Raw genomic sequence first — 9,494 nt, 5'->3', positions numbered from 1 at the left:
ACATCAACATCAACTATTTTTGCTAACTTCTATTAAAATTGAGTGAGATCATTTCCTTCGTTCGGGATATTAATACCGAGTATGTCCACATCCCCGTTAGTCCATTTAATGGTAAACTACACGGTATAAGTTATATTTTTTTAGTGATCCAATATCTAATATAGTAAGTTTAAAAAAAATCAAGCTTGCAACACACATCTGAATATTCATTATGAATAGGATTTATTTTATTTATTTTGTTTACATTCTTCATTGTGACTACAATGTCACAAATAATTAAACAGGCACAACATGAGCAGATTAACTTGGTCAAAACAGTCATTTCTTTATTAAAGACTATCAAAAAGAATGTTGGTACTTACAGGTGAAGTCAGAAGTTCAAATACACCTTAGCCAAATACATTTAAAATCAGTTTTTCACAATTCCTGACATTTAATCCCAGTAAAAATTATCTGTTTAAAGTCAGTTAGGACCACTTTATTTTAAGAACGTTAAATGTCAGAATAATAGTAGAGAATTGTTTCTTTCAGATTTGATTTCTTTCATCACATTCCCAGTGGGTCAGAAGTTTACATACACTCAATTAGTATTTGGTAGCATTGCCTTTGAATTTGCGATCAAGTCTCAACTTTCTGACTGATGTCTTGAGATGTTGCTTCAATATATCCACATAATTTTCCTACCTCATGATGCCCTCTATTTTGTGAAGTCCACCAGTCCCTCCTGCAGCAAAGCACCCCTACAACATGATGCTGCCATCCCTATGCTTCACGGTTGGGATGGTGTTCTTCAGCTTGCAAGCATCCCCCTTTTTCCTCCAAACACAATGATGGTCATTATGGCCAAACAGTTCCATTTCTGTTTCATCAGACCAGATCACATTTCTCCGAAAAGTACGATCTTTGTCCCCATGTGCTGTTGCAAACCAGCTTTTTTATGGCGGTTTTGGATTAGTGGCTTCTTCCTTTTTTTGATCCTTTATTTAACCAGGTAGGCAAATTGAGAACAAGTTCTCATTTACAATTGCGACCTGGCCAAGATAAAGCAAAGCAGTTCGACACATACAACGACACAGAGTTACACATGGAGTAAAACAAACATACAGTCAATAATACAGTATAAACAAGTCTATATACGGCATAAAGGCATAATATATAAGGCATAAAAAGGCCATGGTGGCAAAGTAAATACAATATAGCAAGTAAAACACTGGAATGGTAGATTTGCAATGGAAGAATGTGCAAAGTAGAAATAAAAATAATGGGGTGCAAAGGAGCAAAATTAATTAATTAAATACCGTAGGGAAAGAGGTAGTTGTTTGGGCTAAATTACAGGTGGGCTATGTACAGGTGCAGTAATCTGTGAGCTGCTCTCACAGTTGGTGCTTAAGCTAGTGAGGGAGATAAGTGTTTCCAGTTTCAGAGATTTTTGTAGTTCGTTCCAGTCATTGGCAGCAGAGAACTGGAAGGAGAGGCAGCCAAAGAAAGAATTGGTTTTGGGGTTGACTAGAGAGATATACCTGCTGGATCGTGTGCTACAGGTGGGAGATGTTATGGTGACCAGCGAGCTGAGATAAGGGGGGACTTTACCTAGCAGGGTCTTGTATATGACATGGAGCCAGTGGGTTTGGCAACGAGTATGAAGCGAGGGCCAGCCAACAAGAGCGTACAGGTCGCAATGGTGGGTAGTATATGGGGCTTTGGTGACAAAACGGATTGCACTGTGATAGACTGCATCCGATTTGTTGAGTAGGGTATTGGAGGCTATTTTGTAAATGACATCGCCAAAGTCGAGGATTGGTAGGATGGTCAGTTTTACAAGGGTATGTTTGGCAGCATGAGTGAAGGATGCTTTGTTGCGAAATAGGAAGCCAATTCTAGATTTAACTTTGGATTGGAGATGTTTGATATGGTTCTGGAAGGAGAGTTTACAGTCTAACCAGACGCCTAAGTATTTGTAGTTGTCCACGTATTCTAAGTCAGAGCCGTCCAGAGTAGTGATGTTGGACAGGCAGGTAGGTGCAGGTAGTGATCGGTTGAAGAGCATGCATTTAGTTTTACTTGGTATTTAAGAGCAATTGGAGGCCACGGAAAGAGAGTTGTATTGCATTGAAGCTTGCCTGGAGGGTTGTTAACACAGTGTCCAAAGAAGGGCCAGAAGTATACCTTGTTGAGCGGCCTTTTAGGTTATGTCGATATAGGACTCCTTTTACTGTGGATATAGACACTTTTGTACCCGTTTCCTCCAGCATCTTCTTGGGGCGGCAGCGTAGCCTAGTGGTTAGTGTTGGACTAGTAACCGGAAGGTTGTGAGTTCAAACCCCCGAGCTGACAAGGTACAAATCTGTCGTTCTGCCCCTGAACAGGCAGTTAACCCACTGTTCCCAGGCCGTCATTGAAAATAAGAATGTGTTCTTAACTGACTTGCCTGGTTAAATAAAGGTAAAAAAAAAGGTCCTTTGCTGTTGTTATGGGATTGATTTACACATTTCGCGGAAAAATTACGTTCATTTCTAGGAGACAGAATGGGTCTCCTTCCTGAGCAGTATGACAGCTGCGTGCTCCCATGGTGTTTATACTTGCGTACTCTTGTTTGTACAGATGAATGTGGTACGTTCAGGCATTTGGAAATTGGTCCCAAGGATGAACCAGACTTGTGGAGGTCTACTATTTTTTTCTGAGGTCTTGGCTGATTTATTTAGATTTTCCCATGATGTCAAGCAAAGAGGCACTGAGTTTGAAGGTAAGCCTTGAAATACATCCACAGGTACACCTTCAATTGACTCAAATTATGTCAATCAGCCTATCAGAAGCTTCTAAAGCCATGACATCATATTCTGGAATTGTCTATGCTGTTTAAAGGCACAACCAATTTAGTGTATGTGTTACGGATACCAGTATTCTGTGTGTGTAACCTGTGTGTGTGTGTGTGTGTATCCTGTGTTCTTTTCTCTCCTTCTCCCCTCACAGGTGAAAATCATCACTCCCCAATCAGTCACAAATCCAATCATCAATCAGAAGACACACCTCCTCCTGTTTCCTACCCTATCACAGTTCCTTTCCCTTGGTTTAAAAACCCTGTCAGTTGTTTGCTCTAGAGCTCAATCTCTCTGTAAATGCCATGTCTGTAGGTCTCTCCGTTTCACTCTCTCTTTGTGTATTAACCTTGCTTTTGTTTGAGCACCTCCATAGCACTTTGTCATCACCTGTGAGTATTGTTTTTGGTTATGGTGTTTGTGTTTGTTTGCTGGTGGGAAACCACGACAAGTCGCCCATGGGCATACACTACCCGTAGGTAGACTTTGTTAAATACTCTAGTTAGAACTGGGTGGACCACCCACTGTATTTTTGGTTGGTTAGCTGTTGTTAAAGTAGGCTAGTCTAGCTTAGGGGTGTTTTTGAATACTTATTGTTTCTTTCCTTGGGTCCAGCTCAGCCCCTTTTCCTGCCCCCCCCCCCCCCCATATTACCGTGTGTTTTCAAATAAACCTTGAGTTTGATGTAGATTTCAGTTGTCCTAGTTATTTTGTTCACACTTTTACTTTGTCACTATTATAATTTGCCTGAGTTGTTACAGGTCTCATTACCACCCCCCCCCCCCCCCCCCCCTAGACTGTCTGGCCAAAAGGGATTCGTAACAGTATGTAAACTTCTGACCCACTGGAATTGTGATACAGTGAATGATCTGTAAACAATTGTTGGAAAAACTACTTGTGTCATGCACAAAGTAGATGTCCTAACAGACTTGCCAAAAATATAGTTTGTTAACAAGAAATTTGTGGAGTGGTTGAAAAACACATTTTAATGACTCCAACCTAAGTGTATGCAAACTTCTGATTTCAACTGTATTTATTTTGATCCAAAGCCATCAATGATTGAGTCCCTCAATTTTATGCTGACAAATTCACGCTTGAGTTTTTTTCATTACATTTTTTTCTTCACATCAGGAAAGGACTCTGTTTCAGAAAGCCCCTCTATATACAGTAAAGTGAATATCACTCTTTCACACTGGTAAATTAATCCAGTTTGTTACTTATAATGATTTACTTCTGGTTTTAAAAGGTGAGAAACCAAAAGCCCACCGTGCCTAAATTGTCAGTCCACATGTCAAGTGTAATTCCCCAATTGTATTTACCCAAGTCCCTCAACTCCAGGACCACTGCCAGCATTTTTTGTTGTTGCCTGATACAGGACTCTAGTGCCAGAGAATAGACTCCCGGAATGAAAACCCCTCCATTCCTTTACTAAGAGAGTCAATTCGTGCAACAGTTTAGGCTACCGATAGATCAGCGTTCTAACTCCCCCTTGTGATAGTATGGTGCAATGACAGACCGAAGCAATCTGCCACCATCTACCGCAAATGGTCAAGGCATAAGCTCAAAACTTTTAAAGGAAGAACCACTATATACTGTTACATTCCCTGATTATGTTTCGCTAGTAGGGAGTTGATAATCTCCTGTACCGCCACATACGCTGCAAGCGGAATTTTGTATTGTCACAAACGTAGGAGCTGCTCCGGGTGGCATAGGAATAAGCACCACATGAATACCCATAAACCCGTAATCCTTCTAGTCTGTCGACCAGATATCCCTGTGTTAAATCCCACATCTGTTGTCGCTCAGTGTCATTGACAAGTGCGTCTGCCTCCGTCATTAGTTGCAGTACCTGTAAATTGAAACCAGGATATGGTTCAGTAATATCGAAAAAGTCTTAATCAGTTCGTGATGGCTTGTCAGTGGTGGGGGAATCACCTGCTGTTGCCTCATCAGTGTGTAATTCCAATGTAGCAGATGGAGTATATCAACATGAGTCGACGTCCAGTCTGAACGTGGATGTGTCGTCAACCGGTATTATGGGAGTTATTGCGATTGCCTTTGAGGGACAATTAAAAATCGTCTCTCCCTCAGCACATGGGTCTATGGAGGAAGGAAGTGACCCAATCACAGGAACAACCAGCACAAAATCATGGAAGGAGTAATCGAGCAGTTTTCTTAACTGAGTTTAGGAACACTGTATGCTGAGGAATGGTCCTGTTAGGTGACCTAAACTGGGACATGCTTAAACCACCTAACCAAGTCCTAAAGCAATGGGACTGCCTAAATCTTTCTCAGATTATTACCAATCACACAGGTTATGACTCCAAACACCCAGAAAAGGCTACTCTCCTCGATGTTATCCTCACAAATAATCCTGATAGGTATCAATTTGGTGTTTTCTGTAATGACTTTAGTGATCATTGTTTTACATCTTGTGTTTGTAATGGCTGCTCAGTGAAACGACCTGTCCTGATTTGTCATAGATGTTTGCTAAAAAACTTTAATGAGCAAGCCTTCCTTCATGACCTGGCCTCTGCAAATTGGTATAGAATCAGCTTGATCCCCTCTGTGGAAGACGCTTGGACATTATTTTTTAAAATATTTTCAGTGGTATTGCTAACAAACACAAAGAAAATGAGAATTAAAAACAGGTTCCCCCTGGTTCGACTGATCTTGCAGAGTTACTCCACCTCAAGAATTGCATTTGGTGAAAGGCTCGGTACACGCATACTCAGGTTGACTAGCTCTCGTTCAGGCAAATTATTAATAAGTGCACTCAGGCTATCTGGAAGGCCAAAGTTAGTTACTTTAAGGAGCAGTTCTCTCTCTGTGGGTCTAACCCTAAGAGCTTCTGGAAAATGGATAAAGACCTGGAGAATAAACCCTCACAGCTGCCCATGTCCCTGACAGTCCTAATTTGGAATTTCCGGGACAAATGCTGTATTGTAAGCACAAAAATAATATGGTTTAGCCTAGAAAAACACCAGGAGGAAATCATTTCTTCCAACTCATTAGCATATTTGTTTTTATTATGCAGAGAAAAGTAACATAATTAGTTCCTTTGGTGCAAAACTAGGAGCGGAGGTACTAGAGTTAATGTCCCACATCGTCAGTAAACAGAGAAAGGACTAGGACTTATTTTGAGGCATGTGCTCTATGTACACATGAGATTCAATGACCTGTCTAAATAAACAAGAATGCTTAACTTTATACAAGTCAGATCTTTGGGAATTTGTCCAATTTAACAACTTAATTCCGGCAGCCCATAGCTGTTCTGGTGAAAAACATATTACATCAACTTAACAACTCTCCCAAGAACACATTATACAGAGCTTCAGGCTCCTTAGTGGGCAATCAATGTAACCCACAGTGTCAACCTCTGCAGTTTTTTATTTTACCTGTGTTTAACTAGGCAAGTCAGTTAAGAACAAAGTCTTGTTTTCAATGACTGCCTAGGAAGAGTGGGTTAACTGCCTGTTCAGGGGCAGAACGACAGTACCTTGTCAGCTCAGGGGTTTGAACTTGCAACCTTCCGGTTACTAGTCCACGGCTCTAACCACTAGGCTACCCTACCGCCACAGTTCTTCTTAGTTTTGTTCCATTCAGATAAGTTGTTGTGTTTGGTAGCCTTATTGCGCCAAATCCAGGCTGCTGAGGGGAGTTTAAAAAATAAATAAAAAGTTTTCCATGTGGTTGATACCATTCCATTGACTCTATTCCAGCCATTACCATGAGCCATGAAAGTCGTGCGTCCTCCGATACACAACCCAACCAAGCCGCACTGCTTCTTAACAAAGCGTGCATCCAACCCGGAAGCACCAATGTGTCGAAGGAAACACCGTTCACCTGGCAACCTTGGTTAGCGAGCACTGCGCCCGGCCCGCCACAGTAGTCACTGGTGCGCGTTGAGACAAGGATATCCCTACCGGCCAAACCCTCCCTAACCCAGACAACGGACCTCCCGGTCGCGTTCGGTTACGACAGAGCCTGGCGCGAACCCAGAGTCTCTGGTGGCACAGCTGGTGCTGCAGTCCAGCGCCCTTAACTTTAACTTTACTTTTTTTTTTTTTTTTTTTTTTTTCTTGATCTTTCCAGAAAATACTTCTGAGCTGAAGCAACGAGTATAGTGCGGCGGGTTCTCTGGCAAGCTTAGCTCACATTTTCAACAGGACCAAAGTTGACATTTTTCTTTTTTTCACGTCATTTCCATTTCGTGTGCCGTTGTTGCGTGGACTTCCCGCGGAAAGAGAAGGAGCGAGAAGATGACGTCCAGGACTATTGATTACAGTGTGTGGGACCACATCGAAGTATCGGATGACGAGGATGAGACTCACCCCAATATCGACACGCCGAGCCTCTTCCGATGGAGGCATCAGGCGCGTGTGGAGAAACAGGTGGCCTTCGAGGAGAAAGGAGAGGAGCTGGAGAGGAACATGGCAGAGTGTAAGAGACGTCTGGAAGAGGTGCAGTACAGAGTGAAGGAGTTAGAGGAGGAAGGAAAGAAGGAGGGAGAGGAGGAGAGGAAGACGGCGCTGAGCAAGGCCCAGGCCGAGGAGAAGAAATACAGAAAGGATCAACGCTTGTGGGAGAAGAAGATGGAGGAACACCGGAGAGAGGAGAAAAGATGCCTTGGAACGTTGACACGCTCAGCAAAGAGGGATTCAGCAAGAGTATTTTGAACATCAAACCGGAAGTGACCGAAGAGACGGAGGAACAGAAGGAGGAGAAACACCAGACTTTTGTAGATAAACACAAGAAAGAGATCAAACACTTTGGGATGCTTCGGCGTTGGGAGGACAGTCAGAAGTACCTGTCTGACCACCCTTACCTGGTGTGTGAAGAGACGGCTAACTTCCTGGTCATCATGTGTATCGACCTGGAGGTGGATGAGAAACATGGTTTGATGGATCAGGTAGCCCATCAGACCATAGTGATGCAGTTCATCTTAGAGTTGGCTAAGAGCCTGAAGATCGACCCTCGAGGATGTTTCAGAGAGTTCTTCTAAAAGATCAAGACTGCCGACCAGCCCTATCAGGAGGCCTTTACTGATGAGCTGGAGTCCTTTAAAGAGAGAGTTCGAGGCAGAGCTAAGATCAGGATACAAAAGGCTATGGAGGAGTATGAGGAGGAGGAGAGACAGAACAGACTGGGGCCAGGTGGACTGGACCCTGTGGAAGTCTACGATACTCTGCCAGAGGAAATGAAGAAGTGTTTTGATGATAAAGACATCTCAATGCTGCAGGAAGCTATCAGCAAGATGGACCCCATGGAGGCAAAGGGCCACATGAAGAGGTGTATTGACTCAGGACTCTGGGTTCCCAACGCCAATACCGACAACGAAGAGGACAAAGAAGAAGACGAGGAAGAGGACAAAGAAGATGAGGAAGAAGCAGAGAAGGAGGGAGAGGCGGAGGAGGAGAAATGACTCTGTCATGAATTGAACCCTTCCTTTAGACTTTTGACCTTTTCAGACCTAGCTACACCCTTTACTAGCGTTAGCTTGTCTTATTGAAAACATGCTGTGAAGATGCTAACTTCCCTAGCGTTAATTGGGCTAGTATTGCTAGCATTAGCCTGACCCATTGAAAACCTGCACCGGGCCAGTATTTACAAAGAGTCAGCTCTAGGATCAGATTCCCCTCTCCAATCCTGACGTTAACCATTTGTGGAAAATGTTAAACTTCATCCTGCTCCAGTTTCTACCCATAGTCCCTTTCTCCATGACCCCATCTTTATATTAACCCTCCCCCCACCTCACTTCTACCCATAGTCCCTTTCTCCATGACCCCATCTTTATATTAACCCTCCCCCCACCTCACTTCTACCCATAGTCCCTTTCTCCATGACCCCATCTTTATATTAACCCAACCACCTCAATTCTACTCATAGTCCCTTTCTCCATGACCCCATCTTTATATTAACCCAACCACCTCAATTCTACTCATAGTCCCTTTCTCCATGACCCCATCTTTATATTAACCCCCCACCCCACCTCACTTCTTACCCCTGTCGTCTCTTCTACCCATAATCCCATCTTTATATTAACCCCCCACCTCACCTCACTTCTTACCCCTGTCATCTCTTCTCCCCATAATTCTCCCCATGGTCCTCTGTAGCTCAGTTGGTAGAGCATGGCGCTTGTAACGCCAGGGTAGTGGGTTCGATTCCCGGGACCACCCATACGTAGAATGTATGCACACATGATTGTAAGTCGCTTTGGATAAAAGCGTCTGCTAAATGGCATATATATATATATATATATTATTATATATATATATTAACGACTGCGCCACCCGGGAGGCCCTGTTGCACTGTATATTACCAGTAAAATGTCCCATACAATATACACTGAACAGCCTCAATTTGTCGGGGCATGGACTCTACTAGTTGTTTGCAGCATTCCACAGTTGTGTCAAGTTGGCTGGATGTCTTTTGAGAGGTGGACCATTCTTGATACACACGGGAAACTGTAGAGAAAAACCCAGCAGCGTTGCATTTCTTGACACTCTCAAACTGGTGCGCCTGGCATGGCACACGTGCAAAATCAATATCCCAATTGTCTCATCTCAAGCCTTAACAATCCTTTTAACCTGTCTCCCCCTTCACCTACGCTGATTGAAGTGTATTTAACAAGTGCATCAATAAGGGATCATAGCTTTCATCTGGATTCATCTGCTC

The 9,494-nt window shown here is 43.1% G+C and overlaps 1 pseudogene; it reads left to right on the top strand.

Moving 5' to 3' along the window:
- The first annotated feature begins 7,017 nt into the window (after positions 1–7,017).
- Positions 7,018–8,861, top strand: LOC123994026 (annotated as a pseudogene).
- The last annotated feature ends 633 nt before the right edge of the window (positions 8,862–9,494 follow it).

The sequence above is a fragment of the Oncorhynchus gorbuscha genome, linkage group LG13 (assembly GCF_021184085.1).
Source record: "Oncorhynchus gorbuscha isolate QuinsamMale2020 ecotype Even-year linkage group LG13, OgorEven_v1.0, whole genome shotgun sequence".
Taxonomy (NCBI): Eukaryota; Metazoa; Chordata; class Actinopteri; order Salmoniformes; family Salmonidae; genus Oncorhynchus; species Oncorhynchus gorbuscha.
This window is presented reverse-complemented; position numbering and strand designations above follow the sequence as displayed.